Source organism: Gallinula chloropus, assembly GCF_964237585.1.
Source record: "Gallinula chloropus genome assembly, chromosome: 3".
Lineage (NCBI taxonomy): Eukaryota > Metazoa > Chordata > Aves > Gruiformes > Rallidae > Gallinula > Gallinula chloropus.
Genome location: NC_140087.1, coordinates 105911289 through 105933407, shown reverse-complemented (window position 1 = coordinate 105933407; position 22119 = coordinate 105911289).

Here is a 22119-nt window from a genome sequence, read left to right as displayed (position 1 = left end):
GAGTGTAATCTTATCTTACGTTACGCTCCAAGCAGCATTCCCTTTCGCCACGTGCTGTATCTGTTGTTAAATGTTGGCTCCTTACATGACTTTGTCAGCCCTATTTTTGTCCTAGAGGGGGGTCCCAATCTGATATTGCTCCAAATCAGTATTGCACAACTGCTGAACACGGCTGAGGGCTGTACTGTTCCTGGCAGTACAGCCCTGGTTGCCGTAAAGCCCCAGGAAAGGCACTTCACTCTCTATCTTCATGTGTGGGCTTCTGCTTAAAGGATGTAGCACAGCGCGCAGACATTGCTAAATTGTCAGTGTTGCTTGCATTTTATTTTAGCTCACACTGTCTTCACTAGATTCTGTTGTATGGGACTATATAATGTATTAAATTACTTATAATGTATAAGGATATAAGTTTTAAATGAAAATATATTAGTATTTTATGTGGAAAAACATGTTTGAGGAAGGCAATACACGTGATCAGGACGTTAGTTCATGCAGCACCTCACATCAGATGGCAGAACTGTAACAACAGCTTGGTAATAACAGACAGTAAATCCTCAGGTTTATGAAGTTTCTGTCTCATGTACCACATTGCCACCTGTCATCAGATCATAGCAAAAATCAGGTTTGAAATGACCTTAGGAAGTCACTTAGCCCAGCTTCTGCTTTGCAGTTTTCTTTGCCGCTTTACTATACAGGAATCTGCAGCAGTTTCAGCATCTGTTTGCAGTGGTGAGGTTTTGTCTCCCACAGAGATGCTTGGCAATAGGTTAGTGGGCAGTGGGTTGGTTCTCCTGCAGGAATTAGTGGCCTTTAAAAGGGCCACAGCGCACACACATCTCTGCGAATGTCTTAACATCCAGAGGACTGTCTGGATATAAACATGCACAGAAGCCTACCAGTAATGTGAAAGAAGAGTCTGGAATTATTCTAGGACAGGTTCTTCACAAAGATAAGTAACAATATTTCAGGAAGTGAACAACAGTACTGACAAAATCATTCACTTTTTAACCTGCCTTCATGCAGTGGAATTTTCTTTAAAGATACACACCTGTCTGAATAAATTGTTTCAGTTATTTCTCAAATATTTATCATGTTCAATAAGGGTGAGAAAGTATCCTTCACTGTGGGAACAGAAATTTAAGCATCACGAAGAAAAAATTTTAGTGAATGTTACTGTAAGAAAAACTGACCTTTTGATTTTGTAGTTTGCCATAGATAGAAGGGTCATCAAGTATCATGGAAAAATATCCATAGATATTTCTTGTGTCAGTATGAACACACTGCTATGCCAATTGGTTCAAAGAATTTCCATTTCTCTCCAGTAGCCCAACTAGAACTTAATCCAGCTACTGCTGCAAAAGAGAACAAAACACTTTTCTTAAATATATTAGCAACAAAAGGAGAGCTAAGGAGGGTCTCTGTCCTTTATTGGATGTGTGTGTGGGGGGAAACACAGTGACAAAAGATTGAAAAAAGCTGAGATACTTAATGCCCTCTTTGCTTCAGTCTTTAATAGTAAGACCAATTTTTCCCTAGGAACACAGCCCCTGAGCTGGAAGACAGGGACAGGGAGCAGAATGAAGCCCAAATAATCCAGGGAGAAATCATTAGTGACTTGGTACACCATGCAGACACACAGTACTATGGGGCTGGCTGGGTTCATGAAAGAATGTCAGAATGGGTTCATGAAAAGGCAGGTCCTGCTTGACTAACCTGATCTCCTGCACAAGGTGACCACTTAACAGATGAGCAAAAGTCTGTGGATATTGTTTACCTGAACTTTAGTAAAGCCTTTGGCACCATTTGCCCCAGTGTTCTCCTTCCTTCTTTATCTAATCTAAATCTACCTTCTTTCAGTTTAAAGCCAGTACCCCTTGCCCTATCGCTACACACCCTTGTAAACAGGACCTCTCCAGCATTCTTGTAGGCCCCCTTTAGATACTAGAAGGCTGCAATAAGGTCCCTCTGGAGCCTTCTCTTCACCAGGCTGAACAGTCCAACTCTCTCAACCTGTCTTCATAGCAGAGGTGCTCCAGCCCTCTGATCACCTTTGTCGTCCTCCTCTGAACTCGCTCCAACAGCTCCATGTCTGTCCTGTACTGGGGATCCCAGAACTGAACATGGTATTGTAGGCAGGGTGTCATGTCTCATGAGAGAAGAGTAGAAGGGGAGAATCACCTCCTTTGATCTGCTGGTCACACTTCTTGTGATGCAGCCCAGGTTACGGTTGGCTTTTTTGGCTGCAAGTGCACATTGCCAGGTCATGTTGAGTTTCTCATCAATCAGACCTTCTGCTCAGGGCTGCTCTTGATCCATCATGTTAATCCAATCATGTTATCCATGAGCTTAAATTTATCTTCATCATTAAAAATCCTTGCATTGTTAAATAATAAGTAATGCAAGGTTTTAAATATGAGTTGATGCACTTAAAATTTAGTGTGTTTGGTTGCATTCATCTTGAATCAGATCTTCAGTACTGAGGATACAGGATATAGGTTTTAAACAATTGCTAGAGAAAAACGTGAGTTTCCCAGAGAGTGACGGGCATGGGCATACACAACTAATCTAATGTTAATGGTTTCTGAGCTCTGTTATGCCTCACCTTTAACAGTAGTAATTTCTTCCAGACAACCAACCACTCTTTCTTTCTTTGTTTTTCTTCCTACAGATAGTTGTATCATGTTCTGTACACAGTTGGAATCTGAAGGGTACTGAGGAGAGGCATTATGTTATAGCCACACTGTATTTGAAGGAATTGTCTTTGTTTCACTTTCAAGGATACTACTGTTCTGTGCAAATTAGGTCTTCTTTCATCACATCATTGGAAGTGATCTTCATTAAAGAAATATGAGCCTGAGACAATTCAGAGAAATTTTTATGTCAAAGGAAAGAATTCTACAGCAGCTTGTCTATGAAATAAATAATGCTGGTGGTTTGTCCATTTGGACTTTTGTCATTGGAAATGCTATCTGAAGCAAGCTGAAATGTAGAGAATTGTAGAATATCTTGCATTGAATGGGACCCATAAAGATCATCGAGTAAAACTCCCTGAAGCAGTGTTAATTAATATTCTGGGCTGCATGGAGGCACAATGGTGTTGATGCCACACATCTATGTGATGAGGAGGTTGAACTGCACTAACTGTTGTTAATGGGAAAAAAGGTGGCTAGACATGTTGCCTCTTCCCCTGGGAAGTCCTCCCATGGTTCTGTCACAGCAAACATGACCACTACTGCTTCCTGGGAGCTACTTAACATTTGTCTGCCTAGACACAGTATCAGTCTGTCTGGGGGGAACAAAAGGCTTTCTTCTATAACTAAAAATGATTTCCACGTGCAAGTAATATCTTATCAAGGACACATGTCTGCAGAGGCCTGTTGTTTTTCTGTCTGGTGAGCCTGCTTACTGATTTGAAGTCAAATTCTGCAACCCTATATCAACACAAGCCCATTGTCTCCGGAGATTGAGAACAGAGTTTGGCTCTGGCACCAGAGAGGTCTACCACAAACCATGGAATTCCAGTGTACGTATGGAATTCCAGTGTACCTATGATGTGCAACTTGTAACCTTGTTCTCTGCAGCATAAGTGGTTTGTGCATGGAGACAGCATTGTGGATGAAATCAGTTGTTTTTTAAATTGCTGTCCTGCATTTACAAACAACTGAGTTTCCTTTGCCCACTTCTGTATAAACAATGATTGTGGTATAAATAACCTTGAACACTTTGAAGACTGAGTCCGTGGTAAAAGGTCAGAACAAGGCTGAGAGAAAGCACTATCCAAATAGGATAAAGAACATCTAAATAAAAAAGCTGTATGTTTAAAAAAAAATTCCAACCATAAAATAATTAAAATAATTCCATTCTGCATTGGTGTAAACTACTCTTTCTTACAGAAGGGAGTTATATGTGAATTCCAAACCTGGGCTGTAGATTTGGAGGCTTCCCAGCTAGGAACTGTTTTTTGAAATGTCAGTCTATTGTACTTTTTTCAATCAAAGTCATTTTAAAGAGTTTGAAAACAAAATTCTAAGTAGCATTTTCTCTTGTATTCTGAACATCTGTGCTGTTTATTAGAAATAGCATCAGATTTTGGCAATTCAATTTTATTTTTTTGTGTGGAGGTTGAGAGCAGCACCACTTTTGTTTCAGTGCAATTGCTGGGGTCTAGGGATTTTCTAAAATTGCTAGTAGAGTACTATCCTGGAAATAATTTATCTTTTGTTTTAAAGGGGCCATGAAACTAGAGAGACGAAAGAGGCATAAGATATGTTCCTGATTTGTGCAGCATCCACACAAATACAGAAATTATTTGCCACTTTAGTTCTACTGCCACTTTCCTCTTTTCTTAGGGCAAAATTGTCATACTTGAAAAAAAAATAGGTGATTTGCAATAATAATTACTGTAATATTACCAACTGTGCCTTTTGAGTAGATTTTAAAACTCTCTTTTATGTCTTCTTTACTAGAAGTAATAGTAAAGAAAGGAGGAGGATATTATTTTTACATTACTGTTAGTTTAAAAGTGGGAAGCCTAATTAGGAGAAGTTTAGTTCTGTCTGCAGTAGAAAGTGCTACACATGCTGTGCGTGAAAGTGTGAGACATACAGTTTATTATACAAATACAGGACTCTGAAACAAACCAGAAATTGATAGGAAAACTGGCTGTACCGTCCTTTGTAGTGCCTGCAGTTTAAGCCTAGACCTTTTCTTGAAAAACAGGACCCAAGCCAAATAATATCTGCAAAACATGGCAACACTTTAATGAAGTTTTGTGTGTTTTGAGCATTCATTTTGCAGAAGCTAGAAGAATCCTTTGTAGGATATTGAATCCCAGTGTTTACAGCTGGTCAGACTAATGCTACCTCTCCTTAAAGCCTGCTTGAAGCATCTTTTATATCTACGTGTAACCTACTTGATCACTTCTTTACCCCTTGCACTATTAGGGTACTTGTTGACTTGTCTTCATTTGAAAAAATGAATCTCTTTATGATGAAGAGGCCTCAGAACTTCTCAGGTGCTCAACTTCTCACATAACCAGCCTGGGGATGCCTCCTATGGTACGTGCAACTCGGGAGCCAGGCCCTGGGAACAGCTGTCCCCTCATGAATCATTCATAGGGGTGAGCTGTGATGATGAATGATCAGTGCAAACAATGCATAACATTAAGAGAAAATACACACATTTCACTCTAATTCCCCCCCCCCCCGCCCCCCCCGCCAGAGGTGGGGCAGAGCCCCAGGTGTCTCCATGGCAAGATAACTTCAGTGGTGGGGGAACTTGCTGGGGCAAGCCCTGGCCACTTCTTTCTGATGACCCCCCAGGTCTTCTCAAAACCTTTCCCAACAGGAGGAAGTGAAACAGTGGTGATGACAGAGTAAAACATTAGGTTCGGACTAGGAAACAGAAGCATTTGTTCATACCTTTAACTTTTGCTGTATTCCCAGATTTTGGAAAATTCATGAAAAAATAAATGGGTGACTATTTTCTGGCTGGCTGGGGAATGCCAAGTCATGTGTTGTCATTTCTGCTCTTTGACTGGCTGCCTTCTATAGCTAATCAACACAGTGTCATTTTAAAATTCACATCTGGGAACTCTTTGAGCTAAATATGCACTTTTCATAAGCTCTGGCAACTGTAAAGCTCCAAATGGTTGAATATTCAAGGAAAATAAACACACATGCTAAGAACGTGACAAAATGGAAATCTGTGTCAAGTTTGAAAGAACACTCTAGGATATCCTCTGCCCTCTGCTCCGCACTCTCCACTCGGCTGTGCTCAGTACCAGGAGTAGATGACAGAAATGTGTGTCCCTTATGTAAGATGTTCTCGCAATGCCCCTGAACTTCTGGCATCAGTTCAGAATGTAGTGAACTGGATCGTGCCAGTTTAAATATATCTGGTCATTTTCCAGTACACTGCTCAGCTGCCTACCTTTCAGAGCCCTAGCTGGCATCTCCATAAACTCAATCTGCATTTCTGTGTTTACTAATGCTACCGAGTTCTCCAGCGGGAAACTGGATATTATTATGTTGAGAGCATGGGATTGGGAACCACAGGATCTGGAATAATTTTTGGTGGCTACTATGATTTTCTACAAACTTCTGGAGGCATTCCACTGGAATTTAGTATTTAGAAAAGATTCACAGGTCCCAGCCTAATGAAGCACACTTTTAATTTTGAATGTGTGAGTGGTCACATGGCATTTAGAGAAATAATGCTTTGGTTTCTTTAGAGTTCAGCTTCCTGCATGTATTTCACAGTATCTCAGGATACCAAAGCAGAATGGAGTTTGGAGACTATTAGGAATCATAGAATCTGCAGACTTTGATTTAGAATCATAGAATCATATAGAATCATAGAATGGTTTGGGTTGGAAGGGACCTCACAGATCATGTAGTTCCAACCCCCCTGACATGAAAAGGGACACCTTCACCAGAATAGGTTGCCCAAAGCCCCATCCAACCGGACCTTAAATGCCTCTTGGGATGAGGCTTCCACAGCCTCTCTGGACAAGCTGTGCCAGGGCCTCACCACCCCCGGTGTAAAGAACTTCTTTCTAATGTCTAACCTAAACCTGCCCTCTTTCAGCCTGAAGCCAAGCCATTACCCCTGGTCCTATCACTGCACTCCCTGATAAACAGACCCTCTCCCGCTTTCCTGTAGAACCCCTTTAAGTACTAGAAGGCCATAATTAGGTCTCCCCAGACCCTCCTCTTCTCCAGGCTGAACAAGCCCAACTCTGTTTGTCTTCGTAGGAGAAGTGCTCCACCCCTCCAATGATCTTCGTGGCCCTACTCTGGACTCACTCCAACAGTTCCACATCTTTTCTATACTGGGTCCATCAGAGCTGGACACAGTACTGCAGGTGGAGTCTCATGAAAGTCAAGGGACAGGATCGCCTCCCTCGACCTGCTGGCCACGCTGTTCTTGATGCAGCCCAGGACACAGTTGGCCTTCTCAGCTGCTAGCGCACACTGCCGGCTCATTTTGAGCCTGTCATGGATCAGCACCCTCAAGTCCTTCTCCTCAGGGCTGCTCTCAATCCATTCTCTGCCCAGCCTGTAGTTTGGATTGTGCCAACCCACATGCAGGACCTTGCATGTGGCCTTGTGGAACTTCATGCAGTTTGCATGAGTCCACCTCTCCTGCCTGTCAAGGTCCCTCAGGTGGCATCTCTTCCCTCCATCATGTCAATCTCACCACACAGCTTGGTGTTATCAGCAAACTTGCTGTGGGTGCACTCGATCCCACTGTCCATGTCACTGACAAAGATGTTGAACAGTGCTGAGGAACACCACTTGTCACACATGGACCCTGAGCCATTGGCCACAACTCTTTGAGTGTAACCATCCAGCCAGTTCCTTATCCACTGACTGGTCCATCTGTTGAATCCATGCCTCACCAATTTAGAGACAAGTTGTTTTCAATTACTTGCACCAGAAACAAGAAGGTCCTTCTGAGAGAAAGAAACATTCTCAGGACCTGCTGCTGACTACTACATCAGACTAATTCCTCATTCTGTCCAGTGGAATCCATGAAAGCATCATGACTCTGCTTGTATAAATGTTTTCTATTTTTATTATACTACAGTGGCTATAGGAAGACATGCACAAAGACTGTGACATGACTGGTCTTCAGTGATGCAACTTAGACAGCTACAGACAGGCATAAATGACACAGCCCGTAAAATTCCTCTGTCCTGTGGAGAATAATTAAAATCCCAACCTGTTCTGAGCATAACCAGTTTTGCTCTTCCACTGTTCTTGAAAGGGTAATAAAGACATTTATTATTGGTTTTATTATTAATATAATAATAATTAATAATAAAATACAGCAGAGAAGGTGAAGCCAAATTCCTTGCTATGGCTGAATTGATGTGCCTCTTGTGCCTTGACTCTGTGACAGAACACATTCTGAAATTAAGCTGAATTAATTTCTAGCTGTGGATTCTGTGGATTCTCCTTGTACACTGTAAAAAGGCCAAAGCAGAAGGAAGGGAGGAAAGATTAAAAAGAGCAGTGCCAGTTATTTGGGAAAGTCATTGTTTGTCTGCATTTAAGAAGAAAGGGACACCATTTGGCAGCATGGGGTGCCACTGCGTTGGTTCCAGCTAACGATCATTGTGTGAACTGAGCTGTAAGGAGAGCTGCCCATTGACCAGCATTGATTGCTGTCCTCGACAGGTGCTAATGTTCAGAGGGCAGATCACAGCTGCTTGTACAGGGTTCCCATTATCCTTTGCTGGGTATTGATTCTCCCTGTGGGATGTTTCCTTCCTAGCTGTGTTAATTTTCAGACCACATATTTGCATTGGCCTGTGCAGAAAGTAGTAGGCAGAGGTGCCTTGGATATGTTTAATGGCCTTACACCCTTCCCTTTCACACACCCCCTTTCCCAATCCCTTGAGTCTTTAGAGACCATGTCTTTTGGGATCCAAGTTTCCTCTAATTATGGCGCACATTAAGGGACAGGCTTTAAGAAGAATATCATTACTACTCTTGTAATTGCTTCAGGTGCACTCAAAAATTAATCAGAAGGTACACAATGGGGTTTTTGTTTTGGTGTGGGTTTCATTTTGAATCCTTTCTAAGCCTGAAAACTTGCTGCCTGCATGGAAAGCTCACACAAGTGTACATGGAAGGGATGAGAAAGTAGTTCATGAGGTTGTCAGGGCAGGGACTATTGTGTCCCTTCAGTATTATTTTGGCACTGCACACAATTGATTAACTGATGGACTCCAGTAGTCATCAAACCAGAGTGGTACTACAATACATTCATTTAGCATTGATATAAATATCTTTCAGGGTTGAGTGGATATATGGATTTGTCTATTGGTAGGTGTCTGCACAGTGCTAGAGCTGTCGTGGGATCTTGCAGAATCTTGGTACTACATAAAATTACTTTTCAGAGTGGTGCCTTAGGTCTCTACTGTAACAAGTCAAGCCTGGAATTTTTGCAGAGAAAGGAGTAATAGCAGAGAACAGCAAAAATATTCAGCAACTGAGGCTTTTGCTTGGTTTTGGCAAGTACAATCATCTCAGTGCAAATGCTGCCTCCACATATGAAGAATGTTATTAATTTGTCTCTGTATCATGGAAATGGAACAACTAATTTAGGTTCCTTGGACAAAGTATACCTTTGTGCTGATAAACAGATCCCCATTTCCAGTCCTTCCTTAAGGCATCTTCATTTATGTGGTCTGCAAAGAAAGAAGAGGATACATCTGAACCTAGTTAGCTGAAATACTTAGGTTGTGGTATTTTTCTAATCAATAACAACCAAAAAAATGTATGTAATTTTCTTCAATTCCCTGTTTAAATGACTGGGTAGTCATTTAAAGCTGGATGTCCTTCTGCATGAGACCGACACCTGTATTAAATCCTCTGGAAACATATCCTGACATTCGTGATTTCCTTGTGAAGTCAGCAAATGTAGTATTGTTATAAAAATAGCTCTTCTTCACGCTTCAGGCTACCAAAGTTGTTGCCTCACTCTGGAAGTATGAAGACCCAAGGATCATATTCAAACACTAGGAATTTTTTTGTTTTCCCAGAACGTGCCTTCTATACTGTATGTACATGGCTTTGGAATGGTGAAGCCCACAGACACAAATGTTGGAGTGTCTGGCATGTTCGCCTTTTGGAAATGGAGTATGGGTAGATGGCTTGAAAAAATGGATGTGAAAATGTATAAAATAATGTGCATTTGGAAAAAAAAAAAAACAAACAAAACAACAGGTAGGGGATTTCAGCAGCATTTGAACAGCAGGCAGAGGATGTGTCCTCTTTTCATTTTTCCACAGTTGAAGTTGCTTTACCTTTAATTCGCAAGGGTTTCTGCTCATCCTGACTTTCCCAGGACTGCAATTGCTTCTGTGGTTGCTGGAGTGAGTAGCTTGTGCTGCAGTGCATGCAGGATTGAAAGAGACGGTTTAATCCTCAGTTGCAGCACATCAGCTCATTTAAGCAGCCGTAGTGATGCAAGTGTGGACAAGGGTACAAGTCATCTCATTAACTGATAACTGCTGTTTGCTGTTGGAGAGTGCAGACTTAAGCTACTCCTGAAATGAAAAAAGCCAGCTGTTTAAGATCAGCTGGGACATCAAATTTTAAAAGTAAAGAGGGAAAAAAAAGAAAAGAAGAAAATCCCAGCCCAACAGAGAGCCTGAGTCTGCTCTTGCTTGAGCTTGGGTAACTCAAGAGAAATGAAACAGAAATTAGCGCAGTGAAGCCAGTGTAAAAGCAGTAAAAACAAGATCAGAATCTGTGCCCAAGAGAGACAGCATATGTGGATTTTGCAGGAAGAAGGGGAATGGGAAGAGAAATGTTGGTAGGGAATGGATAAAGCCCAGGAATATTCATTAACTGCTTTTTGCAATACTCTTCCACCTTCTGAGTTCAGGAATGTGAAAATTTTTCCCATTATTTTTCATACTTTGAACAATTGCTTTTCAGTCTATTCAAAGGAAACACCCCAGGATAACATCCCAGTTTTCTCTACTGGGTTTGCTTTGTGGGCCTGTTTCTTCTCTTTACTAGAAGGGTACAGATCTGGTTGTGCTCATTTGTGGCCAACAGCATTGCACTGATGTAAAGGAAGCAAAAGGGGAGAAACCTAAGCCCTGTGGCCAGAAGGGAAACTCATGAGTTAAAAAAGAATTTCTGGGGGGGGGGGGGGGGGTGGGGGAGATTAGAAATGCAAAAAATAAATTAGAGAGTTGAGACTTAAAAGAGGCAGGTGAAGCTGAGAGACAGAGCTTTATTGAAGGGGGCGGTGAGATAGTGTGCTGTGTAAGACAGGAGTTAGCTGAAAGAGAAGAAAATAATTAAATTCAAATAGAAGGCTAATTAAAAAATAAGAAGGAGAAAAGAATATATTAAAAATGAAAAAAGGAAATAGAAGGGAATATGAAATAAGAAAATGTAAGTACTGAGAGGTAAGAGATGAAGAAAAATATCTTTATCTAAAGCAATTTTACAAAATAAAAAGCAGCAGCAATTTTACAAAAGTCTTTACCTTTGGATTGACAGCTACCCTAAAAGATCTCCAAGAAAAGCAATTCAATTCAAATTTTACTCTAGTTAATTAAGACACCAAAGTAGATTACTGATTTGGGCAGCAATTCAATGCAGTTGCAGTGGAGTTGTCAATCATTACAACTGCAATCCAAATTAGATACCAAAAAAAAAAAAAGATCTTGCTTGTGCTGAAGTTATTAACAAAACTCTCATTTGCTTCAATAGGACAGGAAGAAGCCATCCTAAAGAAAAGCTCAGTATTGAAAAAGAGAGCAAAGGACAGAGATTAAAGTCAAAGACATGATTTGGGCTACAAACCATCATGTGAGGATGGAAAGTGAGAAGGGCGATGGTGGGCCCTTGCTAGTTCCTGGTCCATTCTGCCATACTGCCTCTAGGTCAAGTGGAAAGCTGAGGATGTATTTACATAGAATCATAAAATATTCTCAGTCAGAAGGGACCTGCAAGGATCATTGAGTCCAACTCTTGACTCCACATAGGGCAACCTAAAAGTTAAATCAGGTGTCTAAGAGTGTTGTCCAAATGCTGCCTGAATATCCAACAAGCCTGGGGCCCTTGTTACGGTGCTTGAACACCTTCTTAGGGACAACTTCTTCCTAATATCCAGTCTGAACTTCCCCTGATACACCTTTCAGCTTCCCCATTCATTTGTGTTCTATCCCTGGACACTAGGCAGCGCCTTCCTCTCCACTCCCCCTCTGGAAGAGGTTTTAGAGAGCATTGAGGCCACTCTTCAGTCTCATCTTGTCTAAGCTGAGCAAACCTAGTATCCTCAGCCAATCCTCATAAGTCATGCATGCCCTATTGTCCTTTCACCATCTATTGTTGCACTCCTTTGGGCACGTTCTAAAATGTTTATATCCACTTTATATCATAGATCCCAAAACTACACATTACTTGAAGTGAAGGTACACCAATACTGATTATGGTGGGACAATCACTTCTTTCAACCATCTAGCTATACAGTGATTAATGCACCCCAAGTGTACGGCTGACCATTTTAGCTGCACACTGTTAACTCAGATGGAATTTATCATCAGCAAAACCCCCTAGATCCCCTTCTGCAGGGCTGCACTCCAGCCTCTTGTTCCCCACTCTATATGTACATCAATTTCTCTCTTCAAGCCAATCAACATAGATAGGGTAGGAAGGAAAATGTGCCTTCTTCCCTTGGCTTGGCACCTCTAGGAGAGAGGCTTGAAAATACCTCAGAGGAGCAATGCTGAGCATAGTACTTCCTGCAGCTACTTCAAAGATGGTGCAGCTTCCTCACCACTCATCATTTCAAGCTTTTCCTGAAGATGCAATTTAATCCCTTAACATTAAAGGGACAAAGTTGTAAATGTTTGAGCATGCAGATTATTATCCATGAACTAAAATGGAAATGGTCACCTATAAAACATGTCATATACTGATGTCTGTACTGGTTGCAGTAGTAGCGGGTCTGAAAAGCAGGCTCTAGCCAGGATGCTGCTCAGGGCTCAGGCCACTGAAGGAACTTGCTGCCCAGAGATCATATCTTCTGTGTGTGCATCAGTTCCACTCTGGGGAATTAAGTTGCTCTTTTTCTTCCTCAGAAAGGTGTTGTGAAAATAAAGCTGTGACATTTTAGGATAAAGTGATAAATGAAACCATTCCAACCCATGGCACAGCCACACAGTAAAGGTCTGTAAGTGTCTTTTGGGCAAATCTTGTTCTTGTGCAGGTGGATATTACAGGAGTTGTCTGCAGCCTTCCTACCTGTTAGTCATTAGCTGCAGCTGCAGGGCTTTGGTCTTTGGCCTCTGCAAGCCAGGGGAAGCAGGGGCACGCTGTATGGCTCAGGTACAGCAGTGTGGGAGAGGGCATGCTGATCAGGGAGAGTGAGGTGTACAGGTGTAATTCAGGATGGTATATAGCCCAATGAGTTTAACAGCCCTGCTTAATGACATCGTTAACATACTACACAAACTCCCATTGAAAATTAATGGTATTTCACGTAATAAAGTACTGTGCAAATACTCAGTTATGCAGATCATTAATATGCCTTTAAAAAGCCATAAAAACAGAAAATCAATTTCTTCTCTGTAGTTCTATTTGAAGTAGGGGCTCATAATAGCAGCTCCAACACACCTAAAGATAGAAATCCTCAGCTTCTGAGATTTGTAGTCATTTGTTCCCCGTCACTTTAATCTTGTTAGAGATTTTAAAATAAGAATTCTTTCCTCTTAGCTTTCTTTTTTTTTTTTTTCCTTGTCAAATATAGTTTACCCTTGGGTTTCTCCAGTGCAACAGAGGACAACATAAATCTATGTTTTTTTGTTTTCCTGTGTATATGCTTGACTCACAAGCGATGCTAGCAAGGAAGTATTTTTTTGTTGTTGATTGAATTGAAAAAAAAAAACCCAACAAAAAAACCCAACACAAAATGAAACATTTGTGCTCATCCAAAACAACATTTGTTTTTGTTCCCTCCACTAAACAAAACACCAACTCTTTAAACTTCCCAAATTTAAACATGTTTTCCTAGAAATCACCATTGGCAAGAATGTGAGCACACTGTTTCACATTCTAGGTATTCGAGAGGGCGTGGATGTATTTGTTAATGCCGCCTTTGAGGGGCTCTATTACAGGTTTTCTGAACATTTTTGCTCCTAACACAAGATAAATGTGATAAATTCTATATACATTTTGTATTTTTGTTATTCCTTTGGTACACCATGTAGGCTGAAAGCAGGTCCTCTGACATGCTTTTAGGTAGTTCTCTTGCTGCTTTCTGAATAAGGCAGCGTTTCCACACTTTGAGCTAATCCATTATCTAAATCAGGTCCTCTCTCCCTGTCACATGAACATACATGTTTCTTTGTCCTTTGAGTTTTGAGTTTTTCTCCACTATATTGTGTGTGTCTAAAACCTTTGGGATTTTTCTATTCCTCATTCCTCTTGACAGAAAGGCGCTTAAGGTTGTTTCATCAGTTGATCTCTTGACTCAAAGTTGGTCAAATCAGAGCTGTTAAGATTAGTAGCTCCTCAGGGTTCCTCATCTTGTGAGAACAGCTGAAGTGAATTCATAGAAACATTTCACAGTCCAACAATTTTCCTTGTAACTTCACTGGTGACCAGAATTTGTCAGCTGTACTGGGGCCAACTCACCAACTCATCACAGTAGGCAACACTGCAATGTTGTCACCTCCTCTGCAGATGTTTTTCTTAACAGAAAACTGGGAACTGTAGTGCCTATGAGAGAGGAAGATGTCAGAAGAAATGGGGACTTGCAGAAGTATCAAGTGACAGATGCAACTATCTGCAGATACAACTAAATATATGCATGGTGGGAAGCTGGCATCTCATCAATCCTATGACACACCTGTGATGCAACTCACTAGTCCCAGAGACCAGGACTGTTGCATGAGTCTGCCCTATAGCTTTAAGAAGCAATTGATTCCTGACACACATAAATGGAAGAGAAATAGTAGGATCTGAAAGAAAGAAGACAAGACTTGCTGAACGAGGATCTGAGTGCCCAGAAATGCTCCTAGCAGTAGGTGGTGATCCATTGTGCTTGAATCTACTGCTCTAGAGTGGGACTATTGTATTACTCTATCTTCAGTTCCATAACCATCACCCCAGATAACCTGTATTTGCATAAAATCAGAGGCAAAGGCAGGAAGGGTATTACAACAGAGAGAGAAAACAGATTGTAGGGAATTGAGGGGAAGGGGGTTAATGCGGGAATTGAACCAGTCAACGGAGACTGCAAAACTGCTGAGGGAAGAAGCATCTAGGTTAAACTGTCCCTCCATTACTTACATATATATGTACATAATGTGCCATCACTATGGCACAGTTGAGGTTTTTTTTTCTTGTGTGGTTTTGTTTTTGTTGGGTGGGGTTTTTTTAATTTTGTGAATATCTTAAAGCATATATTTTTAAAGATACAATATTTTTTTCCCCTAAGTTCTGCTGAGTAGGAGGCAGTGCTCTACAGCTGCTCCCCAAGTGACCAGAAGACTGGTAAGGATTATTGGATATCCCCAAGGAATCTGGGAAATTCCATGCATCTAGGACCTCACTAAGGGTCTAGGGAAACATGCTTACATTCTGGTTCTGACAGCAAGATTATGTAGCCTCCATCAGACTATATACACCAGACTCTCACAAGACTGTGCCCAGAACTCAAATCACAGTTACGCAACTAAAGAAAGAAAATCTTATTCTTGAGGGAAAAATTGTCAGGTGTCTTCTGCTAGCAGTGAGAATGGGACTATGGTTGGTCTTAAATGAATCTGGCAAATGGAGGCATGAAACTTCCTGTATCCATTTAGGAAGAACAAACCCTCTTGTTCTGCTGGAACATACTGATGCTCAGGGTTTTTTTAGCATCTATGACACATTAGACGTCAGAGTTGAACATGTAAGGGAAATGCAGTAGGCAATTAAGTTTTCCACTTTTTGTCACTGAACTGCTAGACAAAGAACACTTGGACCAGCACCTGTGATTTTCTGATATTTTAATTAAATTTTGTGTTCTTCATTCATTTAATCTTTTCACATACAAAGCTCACCATAGGTTAATTTGGGGTTTCTCATTTGTCTTCAGTGTTTTTCTTCTACTCCTGTCAGCAAAATACTACTAATTTGGATACTCAAGCTTAGATCAGTCACAAGATGTCCTACTGTTTTGCTTCCTTCCCACCTTTCTGATCCTGAACAAGTCTTACATATTTTCTTCCACCAAGCATGCTACTCCTTAAGTAAATTTCGCAGTCTGCTCTTCCTGGATTCACTGAAAACTTTAAAATTTGTCAAGTGCATCAAGGCTTGGACTTGATAAATTAAGACAACCTGGTTGTTTTCCTTCTTGATGGCACTTCTGAAAGCAATGGTGCTTTCAGAAACCAAATGAACTACCATTTAGAAGACACTTGTCTTCTGAGTGAGTTTCGCCTCCATGGGAACTCTCAGCTTTGCTTTCTTCTTTCAGATTACTTTGATTTCTTATTACCCTTATTGCCTTGCAGTAATCTGTAAGAGTTTTGGTCCTGGAGTCCTTTAAGCAACTCTTATTCAAGCACAGGATAGTCAGTCTTTCAGATAAACTCCAAGGGTATAATTCTTCCTGGGTTTTCCCATGTCTAAGTACATGGAGTAAAGGTACAATGTTCTCAGCACGTTTGATCTCATAAGAATGAGAAAACTTTCCTGTCCATATGGCTGGTAGAGGTTGGGCAGTCAAGAAAACTCTGCACTCAGGAAAGTAAAGGAAATGATAGTAATCTACCCGAACTGTAGCCCTGTCGTGATGGCTGGGAGTTCATGCTCACCCTGCTCCCAGCTACCAGCCAGCCCACGTATTTCATCTAGAGCGATGAGGAATGGCAGCAGTGCTGGCTTTTAAGAGGAGAGAAGTGCTGGTAGGACTTAATCTCGAGGCTAAAAAATGTGCAAGAAGTTCTTCAAGACCTTTAAACCAAACTATAATCATGATAACACCATTCATCATAGCAGCCCCCCCGCCAAACCAGCGCCCTTTATACACAACTCTTCCTGCTGTATAAAGTCATTCAGTGAAAGATTTTATTACTGCTGTCTGTACTATTTTTCCAGGGCGCTACCATAATAGAAATCAACGCAGAGAAATCGGTAATAATCACACATGTTTCATATTGGTTCCCATGTGGAAAACATTTCAAAGGTGTCAGTGCCTGGAAAACCTGATGGTTTCATTGAATACCAGAATGAAACTCCAAGGCAAACCCTGAGGAGAGATTAACACTTGGAAGTATAAAATTCAGGTAGTAATGAGAAGCCAGGTGTTCACTGTCAAGGATTCCAAGTTTCCCTAATTACGGGTGAGTATCTGACTTTAACTGCCTCTCTCAGGTGAGCCAGTAATCCTTTGTTGACAAAGATTTATAAAGAGAAAAAAATAACAATAGGAAAAGAAAAAGAAATATGCCTGTGCTTGCTGCTATGGAGAAAATATTACCTAGGCAGTCTTATTTCTAACTAAATTAAGACGAGAGAGGGAGTTGGAAGTCATGCTGCACCCACAGTGATCATTCTGCAAATTGCAATATGGATCTAGAATTTCATGTTAATTACATTTTATTTGAAAAGTGCTGCACTACACAGTATTTTCCACAGCAGTGGAGGCTTGATTCTGCTCTCAATTATGTAGGTGTAAAGTGGAGTATCTCCAGTGAAGCTAATGAAGTTAGAGTAGTTTAACACTGAAATGAGGAAGATTACAATAAGGCCCTAGAGCCTGCAATATTGCTACTGCAGTTAATGATCATTACTGCAGAATGCTGTAGTCTGGTAATTATTTTGTTCATGCAGGTAGAAAGATACACAAAACTGGCATTGATTGCATCTGTAAGAGAAATAGTCCAAAATTCTCCAACCTAATATTGTCTCTCCAAATTGCATCACAATTCCTTTCTGTGTGTATTGTGGTTCTGTGCAAAAGGGAGAGTGTTCAGACTTTGAGGAGGCTGATTTAAAAGGCTGCATGGGAAGTCGAGCATCAAAGGAACAAAACTGTGCCTTCTGTTTCATTAATCCTTTGGCCTGCTCTGATGTCATTATGTGGAGAGCCCACTACTTTTGCTGCTTTCAGAGCATTTTGATACAGACTTTAAGATATGACAACTCAGTCAGTCCTAGTCAAAACTATTTTCCAAATCATGGTGTACCAGTTGTGTCATTACATGCCAGAGAGTTCTTCTTGCTCCTGGGATATTGGGTGGAGTGGGCCTCGGTGAGACCTTGTGTTGGCAGAGCAGGACAACAGCGGCTGTCTTGAGTTCATGTCTCCCTGGGCAGGTGTGGACACAGGAGCTGGGAAACTAACCTGGGTTGGGAGTTCATGCTCAAGCATTGGTATGTGATTGTCTGCACTTATTAGCAGGGTCCCTGCAATAGGTTGAATCAGCATGTTATCTCAGCTGGGGATGGATGAGAAGGGCATGTATAATAAGAAAATAAACAGTTGGGATATGGCCATCCTGTTTTGAGGAGTCTGGAGTGTGTATGAATACAGGCTGGCCCTGCCACTTGGCTTCAGAGCCTAAAAAAAGATCTCTGGATCCTCATGTTTGTACAGTTGTAGCATATATAGATGCAGTTGCATAGTAGCAGTCATGAGGCTGGAGCAGAGTCTTATTGGTCACCACCAATCCACCTTTTGTCTTGAAGCCCTGTAGGACCAAACTGAGGTACCAAGCTGGTAGCCTTGAGGTAACGCACTGACTACCACTGAGGATCTGAACTGTATGCATTAGGGAACAAGGGTATTACACACGGACATGCCTGGATGCTCTCTGCCTGGTGACAGCATTCAGCTGACCCACTGCCTGAATGACTCTTGAGTCACCAGCCTAAACATCCCTCCTAGAAAGGCCCCAGCCTCGAGGACCACCAGGGTGCAAAGGAGCTGTAGGCAGCCTGATGGCAGCATTTGTGTGAGGTGAGGGTCTCAGGACATGGGCTTCTGCCTGTTTCTGTGACTGATGAGGTCAAGGACAAGCTTGGTGTAGCCTTGGAGTAAGTGATGTGAATGCAAGTGACTGGATTATTGCACCTAGAATTTTAATTCTACTTATTTCATTGTTTGACATAATTAAGTATATAGGCAGCGCCAGCCTCTTTGTTCATACAGCTACCTGTTTTTTTAACATATATATTCTGCATATATTCATTAATATATTTATTTTAAAAAGGCCCTTTTTAGTGAATTTATCTCCTGAAAACTCCCATGCCAACCTGTTTTTTCTAGCCAGGTGACTCGAGTTTAATATCAATGTTTCTAATGAATTTGGAGCAACATATCAGTAACAACAAGAGAACAGATAATTTGAAAAGATTACTATCTTCAGATAAACTGTTTTCAGCAATATTGCAGTCCAGGGATATGCAGATTCAATAACTCCAACTTTAGCTACATTTGAAGAGGGATTTTTTCAAAGGCAGAAGGAGTGCAAAGGTCCCCAGATCATTTCAACTGGGAGAGGGGAGGCTGTTGTTGCGTGTGTTTTAGACTCCTGGAGATTTCCCATCTTTATAGTTTAGACTGGGGATTGCAAGTCCAGAAATTGTTCTGTAGCCATACTTTGATGGGCACACTTCTGTCATTCTGTGATTGGAAGTGTTGACTTGCTACTGACTTGTTTGTCACAATATTACTCCTAATGCCTAATTACTGTGTGTTGTCTGCTTTTGACTCTCTCTCTCAAGTGATGGTGAGTTAGAGGGGAAGCATGGAAGGAGGTGGATTCAAACAGCCTTTGCAATCAGCTCTGGTAGGAGGCAGGCAGGGCCAGGAACAGTTCTGCAGTGCAAGGCTTGCTTCTTTTCCTTTGAATTCCTCTGAACAGAAGTGTACTTTTTCACCTCTCCCCAAACAGCAAGGCAACACAAAATCTCATCAGGCAAAAAGGTTACAAATGTTTTCTCATTAGGCACTTGTGAAGTACCCCAAGCAACTGAATTATGAGAGGCTCCCCCGGAAAGCAAAGCCAGCTTCATCTGTGGGATAAAACACAGCTTGTTCTCAGGAAGGACATCACAGTTCAGCTCAGAAGCATAAGCTGGAAAAGGCATACTGCACAAGTTTATCATGTAATCTATCTCCTAGGATGCACAACTTGAAAAGAGTTTGTATGTCACCGCAATATGTCCCCTTGTTTATCTTCCAGGCAGACTTCATGTATCATGTTGATAAATTGGGCAATGCATAGGGCCAGTTCCCTCCTACAGAGGTGAGTGGGAGCTGCACGGTGCCTGATACCAAAGCTAGGGAATTATTCAGATTGACTAACGTGGCTGAGCACATGCCAGGCTTGTTTTGTTTTCATTGTCAGATCTCTTGGGGAGTTACAGGGCTGAGGGGTGCCTGCGTTTCAGGACCAGAGCAGAGGATGGTAGCACCACTTGCCTAGCAGCACCCCCCATAGCACACCAACTCGGGACCTGCAAAACGAGTGTTTGTATAACTTGGGGAGCAGCCCAGCTGCAGGTGCAAGAGGCTCAGGGTCCAGGGAAAACAAAATCCCCCTTGCTCTGCTGGAGCTATTGCTCAGGCTTTATCCTTTTTAGTATTTGTCCTGGAGGGTTGCTTAAGGCATTACTGTAACATAAACAATTATTAATAATGATTCAGCAGCCATGTTACTCTGTGTAAAGGAAAACAAAACCAAATAAGGTTAATCTTTTGCAGTACTACTTGCAGTTTCCTATAGGGACTGGTATGTATCTTCGAGCCATAAAATAATTAAATCTCACCGCTTTCCAGTGGTGAAGGAGCTTGAGCACACACTGAGGCGTCGATCCTCACATGGCTAATAACTTTATGGGTCTGTGTCCAAATATTAAGATCATGCTTTACCAAAATGGCTTTTGAATTTTTATTTTTTGTTTGAATACTCAAAATAATTGCAGAGATTGTTCTGTGTCAGTGCCGTGAACAGTATTCATACACCTGCATTCTGATGCATTTGTTCCTCGCATTTGTGGAGTGAAACAGTGAGCATTTTCTTCTGGAATCTGAAGCTTAACACTGAGCAGTGTGTCCAAGCAGCTGCTGACTGTTGCACATCTCTTTGTGGAGCCCATCTGCAGCACTGTGCTGTATTCATGCTTGCTGTCTCTTGGGGGCTCACATGAAGAAGACATCATGTGCAGTCTCCTGCTGGGATTTCTCCCTCAGCACTTTGTGTTTGTCCCAGGAGCATTCTCTTGTGGTAATGAAGGCACAATATTGCGTTCTGTGACATATGAAGGATTTGCTCCTTCACTGATGGGTATCACTCCAAAGTGGATAGAGCTGTTCAAATGGACACTGTTCATAAGTTGGTTCAGCAGGACCATCTAGGGTAGCATCACACTTCTGTATTTGAGAATGTGGGGGAGAATAAATCTGAATGGGTACGGAGGGGAAGGTTATAGAGGGTGTAGGGTTATATAGCTATGTCTTTTTTTGCCCCTAACAGAGTTCTGGTACCATGGACATATCTTTAACTCCAAACACTTTACCAGTGTAGCTGTCTGGCTGACAAACATACAGAATTTTGCTTCTGTTCTATCAGAAAACAAGAAGGAGTTAACCTAAGTGCTGTCATCATCATAAATAAAGCTTGGAGAGGGAGGCAGCTAAGTCACTAATCCAGTCTGAATTCAGCCTGGTGATGTGGAGAGAAAAGAGTGTGTGGCCAAGAAGAAAAACACTGTGTATATCAAAACACACATGAAGAAAATTAGCTTGAGAATGGGAAATGATGAACATAAAGAGAAGAAAGCAAGAGAATAGAACCAAAGATAATAAAACTAAACAGCCACAGCCAGACTCAGATGCTCTCTCCCATTAGAGATGACTTAACCAACACATGTTGACTCACTGGAAAGGAATGCAAGGCAGGTGGGACTCAGGATAAGTCCAAATGGCGGCCTGGTGTTCTATCCAAGGTGAACATTAAAATATAGACATGAATAACTGTATTTTGTACCTGAATTAGTAATTGCAAGGGACTGATTCCAACATGCCTTAGGGATTTAGCCATGGAAATCCCGCTGACCTTCAGCAGTGCTTATGCACCTACATTCCTTAGGCTCTTTAGAAAATCTATGTGTAGGCACTGGGCTCAAGGGAAAAGTCCTCTGTTGTTATTGACTATGATTTTAAGATCCTGTAATGTACCTAGTTTTATACAAATTGACACAGTAGTATTTATCAGGTCAGGGGTTGTGCCATCAAAGCATAAAGTTCAAATGGGTGTGAATTACCAAGACTTAACATTGTACTTTGAATTACGTCTTTTTATATTTACATGAGAATGTCCTTTCTGAGTCACATCTGGGGTTTGTGCTGTTTACAAACTGCTCTAAAAAGCTAAGCTGAGAATATTTACAGCTAGTTCAGTATGTCAAACAGAGGAATAGAATTTAGGTCTATTCTTAAACCATGATTATTTATGTAGCAGGCATGTTGGCCAACAAAAAGAATGAAAGCTGACGGGCATGAAAATAACCAGTCTGCTCGTACATGAGTCTTGCTTGCAGTGGTCTCAGCAGGAGCCTGAAGAGGACTGTGTAAATTGTGAAG